Genomic DNA, 16,067 nt, shown 5'->3' with positions numbered 1-16,067 from the left:
ATAAATGCAAAATGGATGAAAGACTTAAATGTGAGACAGGGAGCCATCAAAATCCTAGAACAGAACACAGGCTCTAACCTCTTCTACATTGACCATAGCAACTTCTTTCTAGAAATGTTTCTTGAAGTAAGGGAAACAAAAGCAAAAATAAAGTATTGGAACTTCATCAAAATAAAAAGCTTCTGTACAGTGAAGGAAACAGCCAATAAAACTAAAAAGACAACCTATAGAATGGTAAAAGAAATTTGCAAATGACATCTGATAAAGGATTGGTATCTTAAATATATAAAGAACTTATATGACTCAACACCAAAAAACACAAATAATCCAGTTAAAAAAAATGGGCAGAAGTAATAAATAAATATTATTCCAAAAAAATATTTTTCCATCCAGGTGGCCACAAACACATGAAAAGATGCTCAACATCAGTGATCATCAGGGAAATACAGATCAAAACTATAATGAGTTATAACTTCACATATCAGAGTGGAGAAAATCAGTAACACAAGAAACAGCAGGTATTGGTGAAGTTGTGGGGAAAAAAAACCCCTCTTGCACCGTTGATGGGAATGCAAACTGGTGCGGCCACTGTGGAAGACAGTATGGATGTTCCTCAAAAAGTTCAAAACAGAATTACCTTACAATCCAGAAATTGTACTACTAGATATTTCCCAAAGAATATATATATACACACACACATATGTATAATATATATATCCCAGCCATAAAAAATAATGAAATCTTGCCATTTGCAAGGACATGGATCAAACTAGAGTATTATGGTATGAAAAAGAAGTCAGAGAAAGACAAATACTATATGAAATCATTCATATGTGGGATTTAAGAAGCAAAACAGGAGGAGGGGCAGGATGGTGGAAGAGTAGGGTCCCCAAATCACCTGTCCCCACCAAATTACCTAGAAAACCTTCAAATTATCCTGAAAATCTACGAATTCGGCCTGAGGTTTAAAGAGAGACCAGCTGGAATGCTACAGTGAGAAGAGTTCAGGCTTCTATCAAGGTAGGAAGACGGGGAAAAAGAAATAAAGAAACAAAAGGCCTCCAAGGGGGAGGGGCCCCTCGAGGAGCCGGGCTGAGGCCGGGGCGAGTGTCCCCAGGACAGGAGAGCCCCGTCCCAGAGACGCAGGAGCTGCACCAACCTTCCCGGGTGGAAGGGGGCTCGCAGGGAGTTGGAGCAGGACCCAGGAGGGCGGGGATGCCCTCGGGCTCCCCGGGACAGTAACAGACACCTGCGCCCCAGGGAGAGTGCACCGAGCTCCCTAAGGGCTGCAGCGCGCACGGCGGGACCCGGAGCAGCTCGGAGGGGCTCGGGCGGCGGCTCCTCGGAGGGGGCTGCGGGGCGGGAGCCCGAATCCAACAGCGCAGGCCGGGAGCACAGGGCGCAGGGACACAGCCCAGGATCTGGCCTCCCCTCGGGACAGGCAGAGGCCGGGAGGGCCCAGGACAGCAAGGACGCTCCTGCCCCGAGCTGAGCAGATCAGCGGCCCCGCCCCGGAGCCTCCAGGCCCTGCAGACGGAGAGCTCAGTAGTTCTTGCAGGGGCTGAATCCAGGGCTCCAGAGCTGGCCCCACCACTGCGGTTGCTCCTCCTGGGGCCTCACCGGGTAAACAACCCCCACTGAGCCCTGCACCAGGCAGGGGGCAGAGCAGCTCCCCCAAGTGCTAACACCTGAAAATCAGCACAACAGGCCCCTCCCCAGAAGACCAGCTAGACGGACAAGTTCCAGGGGAAGTCAAGGGACTTAAAGTCTACAGAATCAGAAGATACTCCCCAGTGTTTTTTTTTTTTTTTTTTTTTTTTTTTTGCTTTTTGATTTGTTTGCTTCCCCCACCCCCTTTTTTTCCTTTCTTTCTTTTTCTTTCTCTTTTTCTTCTCTTTTCTTTCTTTTTTTCTTCCTTTTTTTCTTTTTCTCTTTTCTTTCCTTCTTTCTCTCCTCTCTTTTTCTCAATACAACTTGTTTTTGCCCACTCTGCACTGAGCAAAATGACTAGAAGGAAAACCTCACCTCAAAAGAAAGAATCAGAAACAGTCCTCTCTCCCACAGAGTTACAAAACCTGGATTACAATTCAATGTCAGAAAGCCAATTCAGAAGCACTATTATAGCTACTGGTGGCTCTAGAAAGAAGCATAAAGGACTCAAGAGACTTCATGACTGCAGAATTTAGATCTAATCAGGCAGAAATTAAAAATCAATTGAATGAGATGCAATCCAAACTAGAAGTCCTAACGACGAGGGTTAACGAGGTGTAAGAATGAGTGAGTGACATAGAAGACAAGTTGATGGCAAGGAGGGAAACAGGAAAAAAGAGACAAACAATTAAAAGACCCTGAGGATAGATTAAGGGAAATAAACGACAGCCTGAGGAAGAAAAACCTACGTTGAATTGGGGTTCCCGAGGGCGCCAAAAGGGACAGAGGGCCAGAATATGTATTTGAACAAATCATGGCTGAAAACTTTCCTAATCTGGGAAGGGAAACAGGCATTCAGATCCAGGAAATAGAGAGATCCCCCCCCTTAAATCAATAAAAACCGTTCAACACCTCGACATCTAATAGTTAAGCTTGCAAATTCCAAAGATAAAGAGAAGATCCTTAAAGCAGCAAGAGACAAGAAATCCCTGACCTTTATGGGGAGGAATATTAGGGTAAGAGCAGACCTCTCCACAGAGACCTGGCAAGCCAGAAAGGGCTGGCAGGATATATTCAGGGTCCTAAATGAGAAGAACATGCAACCAAGAATACTTTATCCAGCAAGGCTCTCATTCAGAGTGGAAGGAGAGGGATCCCTGGGTGGCGCAGCGGTTTGGCGCCTGCCTTTGGCCCAGGGCATGATCCTGGAGACCTGGGATGGAATCCCATGTCGGGCTCCCAGTGCATGGAGCCTGCTTCTCCCTCTGCCTGTGTCTCTGCCTCTCTCTCTCTCCCAGTGTGACTATCATAAATAAATAAAAAATTTAAAAAAAATGGAAGGAGAGATAAAGAGCTTCCAAGACAGGCAGGAACTGAAAGAATATGTGACCTCCAAACCAGCTCTGCAAGAAATTTTAAGGGAGACTCTTAAAATTCCCCTTTAAGAAGAAGTCCAATGGAACAATCCACAAAAACAAGGACTGAATAGATATCATCATGACACTAAACTCATACCTTTCAATAGTAACTCTGAATGTGAACGGGCTTAATGACCCCATCAATAGGCGCAGGGTGTCAGACTGGATAAAAAAGCAGGACCCATCTATTTGCTGTCTCCAAGAGACTCATTTTAGACAGAAGAACACCTACAACCTGAAAATAAAAGGTTGGAGAACCATTTACCATTCAAATGGTCCTCAAAAGAAAGCAGGGGTAGCCATCCTTATATCAGATAAACTAAAATTTACCCTGAAGACTGTAGTGAGAGATGAAGAGGGACACTATCTCATACTTAAAGGATCTATCCAACAAGAGGACTTAAAAATCCTCAATATATATGCCCCGAATGTGGGAGCTGCCAAATATATCAATCAATTAATAACCAAAGTGAAGAAATACTTAGATAATAATACACTTATACTTGGTGACTTCAATCTAGCTCTTTCTATATTAGATAGGTCTTCTAAGCACAACATCTCCAAAGAAACGAGAGCTTTAAATGATACACTGGACAAGATGGATTTCACAGATATCTATAGAACTTTACATCCAAACTCAACTGAATACACATTCTTCTCAAGTGCACATGGAACTTTCTCCAGAATAGACCACATACTGGGTCACAAATCGAGTCTGAACCGATACCAAAAGAATGGGATCATCCCCTGCATATTCTCAGATCATAATGCCTTGAAATTAGAACTAAATCACAACAAGAAGTTTGGAAGGATCCTCTCATTAGGTGCAGAGAAAGAATTTGACAAAATACAGCATCCATTCCTGATCAAAACTCTTCAGAGTGTAGGGATAGAGGGAACATTCCTCAACATCTTAAAAGCCATCTACGAAAAGCCCACAGCAAGTATCATTCTCAATGGGGAAGCACTGGGAGCCTTTCCCCAAAATCAGGAACAAGACAGGGATGTCCACTCTCACCACTGCTATTCAACATAGTACTGGAAGTCCTAGGCTCAGCAATCAGACAACAAAAAGACATTAAAGGCATTCAAATTGGCAAAGAAGAAGTCAAACTCTCCCTCTTCGCCGATGACATGATACTCTACATAGAAAACCCAAAAGCCTCCACCCCAAGATTGCTAGAACTCATACAGCAATTTGGTAGAGTGGCAGGATACAAAATCAATGCCCAGAAATCAGCGGCATTTCTATACACTAACAATGAGACTGAAGAAAGAGAAATTAAGGAGTCAATCCCATTTACAATTGCACCCAAAAGCATAACATACCTAGGAATAAACCTCACCAAAGAGGTAAAGGATCTATACCCTAAAAACTATAGAACACTTCTGAAAGAAATTGAGGAAGACGCAAAGAGATGGAAAAATATTCCATGCTCATGGATTGGCAGAATTAATATTGTGAAAATGTCAATGTTACCCAGGGCAATATACACGTTTAATGCAATCCCTATCAAAATACCATGGACTTTCTTCAGAGAGTTAGAACAAATTATTTTAAGATTTGTGTGGAATCAGAAAAGACCCCGAATAGCCAGGGGAATTTTAAAAAAGAAAATCATATCTGGGGGCATCACAATGCCAGATTTCAGGTTGTACTACAAAGCTGTGGTCATCAAGACAGTGTGGTACTGGCACAAAAACAGACACATAGATCAATGGAACAGAAAGAGAACCCAGAAGTGGACCCTGAACTTTATGGTCAACTAATATTCGATAAAGGAGGAAAGACTATCCATTGGAAAAAAGACAGTCTCTTCAATAAATGGTGCTGGGAAAATTGGACATCCACATGCAGAAGAATGAAACTAGACCACTCTCTTTCACCATACACAAAGATAAACTCAAAATGGATGAAAGATCTAAATATGAGACAAGATTCCATCAAAATCCTAGAGGAGAACACAGGCAACACCCTTTTGAACTCAGCCACAGTAACTTCTTGCAAGGTACATCCACGAAGGCAAAAGAAACAAAAGCAAAAATGAACTATTGGGACTTCATCAAGATAAGAAGCTTTTGCACAGCAAAGGATACAGTCAACAAAACTCAAAGACAATCTACAGAATGGGAGAAGATATTTGCAAATGACGTATCAGATAAAGGGCTAGTTTCCAAGATCTATAAAGAACTTCTTAAACTCAACACCAAAGAAATGGTGAAATGGGCAAAAGACATGAAGAGAAATCTCACAGAGGAAGACATAGACATGGCCAACATGCATATGAGAAAATGCTCTGCATCACTTGGCATCAAGGAAATACAAATCAAAACCACAATGAGATACCACCTCACACCTGTGAGAATGGGGAACATTAACAAGGCAGGAAACCACAAATGTTGGAGAGGATGCGGAGAAAAGGGAACCCTGTTGCACTGTTGGTGGGAATGTGAACTGGTGCAGCCACTCTGGAAAACTGTGTGGAGGTTCCTCAAAGAGTTAAAAATAGACCTGCCCTATGACCCAGCAGTTGCATTGTTGGGGATTTACCCCAAAGATTCAGATGCAATGAAACGCCGGGACACCTGCACCCCGATGTTTATAGCAGCAATGTCCACAATAGCCAAAGTATGGAAGGAGCCTCGGTGTCCATCGAAAGATGAATGGATAAAGAAGATGTGGTTTATGCATACAATGGAATATTACTCAGCCATTAGAAATGACAAATACCCACCATTTTCTTCAACGTGGATGGAAATGGAGGGTGTTATGCTGAGTGAAATGAGTCAATCAGAGAAGGACAAACATTGTATGCTCTCATTCATTTGGGGAATATAAATAATAGTGGAAGGGAATATAAGGGAAGGGAGAAGAAATGTGTGGGAAATATCAGAAAGGGAGACAGAACATAAAGACTCCTAACTCTGGGATTTGAACTAGGGGTGGTGGAAGGGGAGGAGCGCGGGGAGTGGGGGTGAATGAGTGACAGGCCCTGAGGGGGGCAGTTGACCGGATGAGCACTGAGTGTTATTCTGTATGTTGGTAAATTGAACACCAATAAACAATAAATTTATTAAAAAAAAAAAGAAGCAAAACAAGTGAGCAAAGGGGAAATAAAGAAGGAGGGGCAAATCAAGAAACTGATGGCTACCAGAGGGGAAGTGGGTGGGGGGATTGGTGAAATAGGTGATGAGGATTAAGGAAGGCACTTATGATGAGCACTGCGTCTTGTATGGAAGTGGTGAATCACTCTATATTGTATACCTGAAATATTACACTGTATGTTAACTAACTGGAATTTAAAGAAAACTTAAAGAAAAGCTGCAAATAAAAGAAAAGAAATCATTGTATTTTGAACAGGCATGCCTTACAAATGACTAACTTGGCAAGAAGGACCCATGCTGGACAAGTATATAGCACCCTAGGGTGTGTATCTAAAGTAATTGCTATAATCTGAAAAAATGGATATGTTGAATCAGCAGAAATTTAAGTCAGGAAAAAGTAAGCATTTTATAGTGCTATAATTCAGGAGTGAAACAGAGAGATTTATTACCATGGCAGAAATGGTTAATTGCTTCCCAATCCCCATTCTCCCTTTCCACTCATCTATTTGGGCAATTTGCCACCCAGCTAGAGGTCTGTATTCCCCAGTTTCTCTGACTGTGTGGCAATTTCTTGCCTCAAATCCTCTATAAAATATAATGGGGGGGGGATGCATAAATACCCATGAAAAAATTTGTAAACTTACTTATTTGTTACAACAACCCAGGAATATGGTAAATCTTGTTTTTCAGCTAAGCACCTCCCCAGCCTGACCTGTGGAGCAAGGGGATGAGAGTTGGCAAAGTAATTCCATTTGTTTGACCTAAACGTTTGTGTACTTGCCCATTTCTTATTGTAAAGCACAACTGAAAGATGAAAAGGAGCAAACAAATCTGGAACCAGGTACGTAACTCTAATGATGGTCTTCTGCTGCCATAACATACTTGACAAAAGATAAACCATGTTCTTCTGAGACTCAAGAGAAAGAGTTAAGAAAGCATGTGGATTTAGAAAAGGATCAAACATACATTCAGAAAATTGCATCTCTTCTTGCCAATTCGGATCTTACTACAGATACCAAAATGATTTAATCATCTTGGTATCCTCTCAATTCAGTGCCTGCTTTTGGCCCTATCCATTGGGTATTTTATCCCCAGGTCTGCCAATTTCTGCCTCAAAACTCCCATAGTTCAAAATGACACTCATTTTCTATGTACCTATACCAAGTAATAAAGTTGGAGTTAGAGTGTCATTAAATTATGATATGGCTTCTTTTCTTCAAACTGTATATTGTACTAAAAAAAAATCTGGACTTAGATATCAGCAAATCTAAGGACTCAACCTTTAGGTGTCAAAGTATTACTATTTTCAATTTAATCAAAGAAGCACAGAAAGAAGACATAAGACCACTTTGCTTGTTTGTTGGCTAAGAAAAGACCAGAAACCAGGTAATCTCTTGTCTCCTAAAAATTATTCTTTTCTATACTTCATGGAAGGAGGTCACTTAGGCTCCTACCAAAGGAAAGAATACAGTGCAGGAATTTCTTTAATGCTACTTATCACCAAGGGTAGTCATGGTGTATCAGTGAGATAATGCCAAAATAATGTTATGTAACACACTACCAAACATTCCGAGGCTTACAACAATAGTTGTTTATTCTCAAAGACCTGCAGGTCAATTAGGATGGCTCTTTATCAGGCTCTCCTCACTGGGAGAGACTATGCAGCTCTGCTTCACCCCTCTCTCACCCTTTTCCCAGGACCAGTCAATTGAAGAAATAACATGAGGGTCTGTCTCAGGGTAATGATGGAGGCACAAGAGGTCAAGTAACTACATGACTTTTTTTAACGCTTACATTGGCCAAAACAAGTTATATGGTCAATCTCAACATCAGTAGGATAGGGGATTATATTCCACCCATAGTGGGAAGGGGTAGTGCATGCAAACAATATGGCAAAATATATGGAGGTATAATCCTCTCGGGAAGTTGCAGCAGCAGGAGCAGGAGTGGGGGTAATGTTAGGTGAAGAGGTGGAATAGTAATTCAGTCTACCACAGTGTATTGGAAGAAGTGGGAGTTTTTATAAAGGCATATTATTTGCAACCAATGCCTATTACACAATGATGTTCAAAACAAATTGTTTCACACTGTTTAAAACTCCTTTAAGTGATCACATTTTCTAAATGAGCCAAATGTAGACCAGAACACAAATGTTTTTTAGAAAAAGTAGTGAAGAAGACAAAGAACTTGATTGATGAAAATTGACTGCCAGTGCTGTTTTAAAAAATATCTCATTTGAGGGGCTCCTGGGTGGCTTAGTCAGTTAAGCATGTCTGCCTTTGGCTCAGGTCAAGATCCTGGAGTCCCAGGATGGAGCCCCATGGCTTATTGCTCAATGGGAGTCTGCTTCCCTCCTCCCTCTGCCCCTCCCCCCAGCTTGAGCACGTGCATGCTCTCTCTCTAGCTCACTCCCTAATAAATAAGTAAAATCTTAAAAAAAAAAGTCCCATTTGGGTGACCTGGGTGTCTCAGTCGGTTAACTACCTGACTCTTTTTTTTTTTTTTTTTCTGACTCTTGATTATAGCTCTGGTCGTGATCTCAGAGTGGTGAATTGGAGCTGGAATGAGCTGGGTGTGGGACCTGCTTAAGATTCTCTCTCTCTCCCCCTCTCTCTTCCCCCTCCCCTCCCTCACTTAAAAAAAAAACTCATTTAAGTAGCAGATAAATGTTTGTTATGTAAACAAAAAAAGAAAGATGATGTGGGTGAAGTTGGATGAATACTGAAGAGTTTAAAATGTTGGTTCAATTACTAAAATGTGTTCATCACCAAGCTGTATTTATCTGTGGTGTAATAGGTGTTTTTTTCATTCTGTATCATCTAGTTGTTAGTAAAGTATTATGACTCTTTATAAAGTAACTGTTATAAGATACAGGACACAAAATCTATTTCCTCATTATTCTTCAAGAAGTCAACAAGGAAAAAGCAGAGAGGTTTTCTTTTCATTTGTTTTGTATTTGTTTTTTGTCAATGTTGGTGATTTTGAAGAGACACTGATAATGAGGCTAACTTTATTTCAAAATAAACTGTTATATCTTATGATGCTCCTTAAATATCACAATGTAGAGATTCTTTTCTAAATACTATCTGATTTAAATTGACAAGTAACATACCTGCTTGCTTCTACAATCGCAGCTGCATGGTATACTAGTGCTGAGTAAATGAATTTACCATAAAACTGTCAAGAATTTGAATTTATTGTTCAACCTTGCTGGGAAAAGATCTGTGGGCCTCCTCTGGAGTCAACTAGTACTTGACTTACAACTACTTGTTCAGAACATACTAATGCCAGGGGGAAAAAAGTCAAGTCATTTGATTAAAAAAAATTTTTTTTAATTAAAAAAATAAAAGTGAAGCCTGTTCTCTTCTTCATTGTTAGGTGAGGTAATACATGTTAAAGAAATGAATGTTAAGTTTTCACTTCTGAGTACCTCAGTTGTATCAATTCTTAGTGCTTCTTGTCATAGTGCAGAATAAATTTGCAGTCATTCAGGCTTTCCATTTGGAAATTACAGTGAATTTTAAGAATTGACTCAATGAGAAATAACCACTCTTTCAGATTTGATTTATGGAGGTACTCAAATAGGCTAAAGAAGATCACAGTGAAGGTCACTTGCAAACCCTGCAATGAATCAGTCAAGGCAGATGCTTAACTGACTGAGCCACCTAGGCACCCCCTTCTTCTTTTCTTTTCTTTTCTTTTCTTTTCTTTTCTTTTCTTTTCTTTTCTTTTCTTTTCTTTTCTTTTCTTTTCTTTTCTTTTCTTTCTTTTCTTTTCTTTTCTTTTCTTTCTTTTCTTTTCTTTTCTTTTCTTTCCTTTTTCCTTTCCTTTCCTTTCTTTCTTTCTTTCTTTCTTTCTTTCTTTCTTTCTTTCTTTCTTTCTTTCTTTCTCTTTCTTTCTTTCTTTCTCTCTCTCTCTTTCTTTCTTTCTTTCTTTCTTTCTTTCTTTCTTTCTTTCTTTCTTCTTTTCTTCTTTCTTTCTTTTAAGATTGTATTCATCCATGAAAGACAGAGAGAGAGAGAGAGAGAGAGAGGCAGAGACACAGATAGAGGGAGCGCAGGCTCCATGCAGGGAGCCTGATGTGGGATCCGGGACTCCAGGATCATGCCTTGGGTGAAGGCAGGCACTAAACCGCTGAGCCACCCAGGCATCCCAGCCACCCAGGTGTCCCAAGGCACCCCCTTCTTAAGCATTTTTTAAATTTTTTTATTTATTTATGATAGGTACACAGTGAGAGAGAGAGGCAGAGACACAGGCAGAGGGAGAAGCAGGCTCCATGCACCGGGAGCCCGACGTGGGATTCGATCCCGGGTCTCCAGGATCGTGCCCTGGGCCAAAGGCAGGCGCCAAACTGCTGTGCCACCCAGGGATCCCTTAAGCATTTTATTAAAAAAGATTTTATTTATTCATGAGAGAGAGAGAGAGAGAGAGAGAGATTGGCAGAGACACAGGCAGAGGGAGAAGAAGCAGGCTCCATGCAGAGAGCCCAACGTGGGACTCGATTCAAAGTCTCCAGGATCAGACCCTGGACTGAAGGCGGCGCTAAACCACTGAGCCACACGGGCTGCCCCAACTTCTTAAGCATTTTTGAGGAACAACTAAATATGAAAGTAGAGCTTATTAGGAATGTTTACATTTGGTACAGCAGTTCTAAAGAATTCCAAAATGTATAATGTATAGACATTTCTATTTGTATCCTCTTTTATTACAGGTACTTAATACAATATTAGAATATTATATGTGCTCTATTAAGAGTTGTTGAATAAAATGATGAAACAATATTAAAGACAACAGCTTATCTCAACTTAAATTTTTTTTTTTTTTGGTACACGAAGGACATGGATTTTCACAAACGGCCCTAATGATATTACATGAATAAACTAAAGTGTGGCTTGTTATCTATCATATCAATGGAAACCTTTTTTCTTTGTTAAAGTCAAAATAGGCAAAAAACAATGATCAATCTCCATTAATTGCTCTTAAAAACACCATTCTATCCAAATCAATGGAATATTATCCTTATGATTAAAGGGACTTGAATGTTCAACAATACACACATTTTTTTTTTTTTTTTTTTGTAGTTGTTCACAAATTCACAATCCCAGTATGTTCTTCATTTCATGGAGACCTATCAGTGGAAAACACAGACTTAAAGACTTCCAACTGACTCAATGACTACCAAGTATGGGATTTATTTTAATCATTATCTTCTTTATTTCTGATTTTAGTATAATTGTTTCTAGTCCTTTATCTATATATATCTTTATGGAGTGAATATAATATTCTGTATACAAAAGAACTATTATTGCTTTTGAAATTTAAATTTTTTTTTTAGATTTTATTTATTTATTCATGAGAGACAGAGAGAGGGCAGAGGCATAGGTAGAGGGAGCCCTCATGGGGAGCCTGATGTGACACTTGATTCTGGGACTCTTGGATCATGCCCTTAGCCAAAGGCAGACTCTCAACTGCTGAGCCATCCAGGCGTCCCATGAAATTTAAATTTAGAATGCAAATTTTTCCCTAGGCTATCAAAAACTTTTGTAAATTACATTCTTTTTTCTTTTTCCTTTTTTTTTTTAAGTAGGCTCCACACTGGGTGGAGCACTTGAACTTACAACCCTGAAACCAACACCTGAGCTGAGATCAAGAGTCAGATGCATAACAAACTTAGCCCCCCAGGCACCCCTGTGAGTCATGTTCTAATAGTACTTAATAGTCAATTAGATATATATATTCCAAATGCTATATATATATATCTACTCCCTAATTATTAAACTTATTAGACTACTTCCATTTTAAGTCATTAAATACAATACTGTCATGCACATATGTACACATATTATGGTTTTAGGCATTCCAGATGATTTTCTTAGGCTAGATTCCATAAGTAAAATGATTGGGCCAATAATAGGGAAATTTTGAGACATTTTGTTTAAATTCCCAAATCTCTTTCCGAAAAAGTTGATGACAGAGAATTCTACTACTAGTTTCACAATGGAGGGATAGCATCATTTTCAGCTCACCAGTATTTAGTTTGGTCTCATTTTAAAGGAGATCTTGTTAATCTGGAAGATGAAAATGACATTATTATTGTTTTAAATGTACAACTCTTTCATTACTAGTAAAGTTAATTCACTTGATTTAATGATTATTTGTACATGGAGAATGTCCAATCTCTGAATGACTAATTTCCAAATGAGATTTCTTCAAATTAAGACACTGTGGGTCCCATTTAGTTGCCTTTTCCTTTGGTATAGGGTATCTTATTTCCTTTCACTGGGTGAAAATTTGACAGTTAAATATTTACCATGTACCACTATTACCCTGGCAACTGAAGCCAGGTACCATTCCAGCCCTTCTCTCACTGCACCTTTCTCTACAAGTCAAGGAACCCATGGACCAAGGAGACATGTTACCTGAAGTCTGTGGCCCTTGCCACCACAATCTAGGTACCCAGCACCTGGAATACCCTGCATGAATGGCTCCAAGTCTATTTTAGGGGTTGCCTGGGCCCCTTCCATGACCATATCTTCCTGAGGCACCTGTCTGTAGGCTTGCCCTAGAACTGCCAATGTTAAGCATAGGCCCAACATAGCCTCTTCCATATCTTACCTATTGACCATATTGTTTCTGAACTAACTCACAAAATTAATCCCTGGAACTTTTATGTTTATGTTCAACAAGTTGTAGGGCCAAGTTATTAAATACACAGGATTTGAAGTCAGTATGCATTTAAATCCTAACTGCCACTTACTAGTTCTGAGACGTTAAGCAACTTAATAAATCTAATTTCATGGAACCTCAAATCTAGAGTGGAGATAATTTTTAATATTAGCATTACAGAATTCTTTAGTGTATATAGTATTTGGCATATAATAATTGATAAATTACAGTCTTCATTAGGAGAAGAAATAATCAAGTATTAGGAAAAAATTATGCATTCTCTTCATCTTCTGAGTATATATTCAGGCAGAAGATATGCTGGGAACTTCTGAGTATATGTGCATGTGTTCACAAAAATGATCACAGACAAGTAGGTTTAAACTGAAAATTGAATGCTAAAGATTGAATGTGGCTTAAAAGTTGCAGAAGTAGTAAAACCATATTCAATCTACATTGTATGAAGTCACACATGACATATTATAAGGAAAATCAAACAAAATCAGCAAGTCATATTGTATGCTTAGGAAATAAATACCTGAAATACAATTTCCCTCTGTATAAAATACCAATAATGATCTTTCTCTGCCCATATGATGGAACAATTTGATATATTTATGTTTACTTATTTTATATTCATATGAATATATAGATATAAATTATAATATGTTATTCATCTTTAATATTAGTATTAAGGGTAGTACCAGGGTATTTGTATGTGTTTCTGTGCTTGGTTTATGTATTCACTACTCTAGTTAGAATATTTTCACCCAAAAGTACATATGTTCATTTTGGCTTTCATGGTGTATTGTTGAATTAGCATCAAAAAAATTAAATAAAAAATAAACATATTCAACAAGACAAGAAGTGAAATAAGTCTAAAACTTTTAACTCTGGGGATGGGAGATTGAATTTAACCCAATAAATCAATTAACCCAATAAACCCAATTAATCATGGTTAAAAACCTCCAGATAGGAAAATGAAAGTAATTTGTGTGAGTATATGTATGTGTGTGTCAGAAAGGGAGAGAGAAAGAGAGAGAGGAGAGGAAGCCATGCCTTGCAGAAATAGTAGTGAGAAACTAGGCATCATTATGATTCCGTTAAAAAAATAAAAAACTCTAGACCTAAGAAACATGAATAGAGCAATAGGTTAAAAGCAAATTGTACAGGGAGAAGGAAAACTGTCACGATTTGAACTTAATATTAATCCTCTTGGTTTCTTCAAGTATGACTACTGATACCTTACTCTTTACAAGGAAAGCACAATGGCACTGTTGGGTCCATTTTGTCTTCTCCTTCCCTCATCTTATTAATGATGGCTAGAATTTAAGTTTGGAATCGGTGTTGGGCTACGTCTTTATTTTCTTTCAATTAGTTCCAGTTTCTTTCTTTCTCTCTCTTAACAAATATCACCTTTCCCAAGATATATGATATTTAATCACTCTTACCTCATATCTGTCTTGCCTCATCTCATAAAATTGTTTATTGTTTCTCAAAAGTGTTCTTAATGTTATCTTTGTGTGACACCTGGGTGGCTCAGCGGTTGAGCGTCTGCCTTCGGGTCAGGGCGTGGTCCTGGAGTGCCCAGATTGAGTCCCACATCAGGCTCCCTGTATGGAGCCTGCTTCTCCCTCTGCCTGTTTCTCTGCCTCTCTTTCTCTGTCAACCCTTCTGAGATGTTTTGAATTTTTAAAAAATGACTGGGAGTATTTTCATTACAAATCCTCCTCTGAATGGTAATTTGGCTGGACATAAAATTGTAGATCAAAGTTTATTTCCTCTTTTTTTTTTTTTTTTTTTTTGACTGTGGAACTGGATTTTATTGGAGTTCTTTATTGGAGTTTTCCAACATATAGTATAACATCCACTGCTCATCCCGTCAAGTGCCCCGGTCAGTGCCAGTCACCCAGTCACCTCAAGCCCCTGCCCACCTCCCCTTCTACTACCCCTTGTTTGTTTCCCAGAGTTAGGTCTCTCTCTTGTTATGTCACCCTCACTGATATTTCCCACTCATTTTTCTTTCCTTTCCCCTTTATTCTCTTTCACTATTTTTTATATTCCCCAAATGAATAAGACCATATGTTTGTCCTTCTCTGATTGACTTATTTCACTCAGCATAATACCCTCCAGTTCCATCCACGTTGAAGCAAATGGTGGGTATTTGTTGTTTCTAATGGCTGAGTAATATTCCATTGTATATATAGACCACATCTTCTTTATCCATTCATCTTTCGATGGACACCGAGGCTCCTTCCATAGTTTGACTCTTGTGGACATGGCTGCTATAAACATTGGTGTATGGGTGTCCCAGCGTTTAACTGCATCTGTATCTTTGGGGTAAATCCTCAGCAGTGCAATTGCTGGATTGTAGGGCAGTTCTATTTTTAACTATTTGAGGAACCTCCACACAGTTTTCCAGAGTAGCTGTACCAGTTCACATTCCCACCAAGAGTGCAAGAGGGTTCCCCTTTCTCCACATCCTCTCCAACATTTGTTGTTTCCTGTCTTATTAATTTTCCCCATTCTCACTGGTGTGTCGTGGTATCTCATCGTGGTTTTGATTTGTATCTAATGGTCAGTGATGTGGAGACTTTTCTCATGTGCTTGTTGGCCATGTGTATGTCTTCTTTGGAGAAATTTCTGTTCATGTCTTTTGCCCATTTCATGATGGATTGTTTGTTTCTTTGCTGTTGAGTTTAATAAGTTCTTTATAGATCTTGGATACTAGCCCTTTATCTGATAGGTCATTTGCAAATATCTTCTCCCATTCTGTAGGTTGTCTTTTAGTTTTGTTGACTGTTTCTTTTGCTGTGCAGAAGCTTTTTATCTTGATTAGGTCCCAATAGTCCATTTTTGCGTTTGTTTCCCTTGCCTTCATAGATGTATCTTGCAAGAAGTTCCTGTGGCCAAGTTCAGAAAGGGTGTTGCCTGTGTTCTCCTCTATGATTTTGCTGGATTCTTGTCTCACATTTAGATCTTTCATCCATTTTGAGTTTATCTTTCTGTATGGTGTAAGAGAGTGGTCTATTTTCATTCTTCTGCATGTGGCTGTCCAATTTTACCAGCACCATTTATTAAGGAGACTGTCTTTTTTCCAGTGGATAGTCTTTCCTGCTTTGTCAAATATTAGTTGACAGTAGAGTTGAGGGGCCATTTTTGGTTTCTCTATTCTGTTCCATTGAACTATGTGTCTGTTTGTGCCAGTACCACACTGTCTTGATGATCACA

The sequence above is a fragment of the Canis aureus genome, chromosome 10, assembly GCF_053574225.1.
Source record: "Canis aureus isolate CA01 chromosome 10, VMU_Caureus_v.1.0, whole genome shotgun sequence".
Classification (NCBI taxonomy): Eukaryota; Metazoa; Chordata; class Mammalia; order Carnivora; family Canidae; genus Canis; species Canis aureus.
This window is presented reverse-complemented; position numbering follows the sequence as displayed.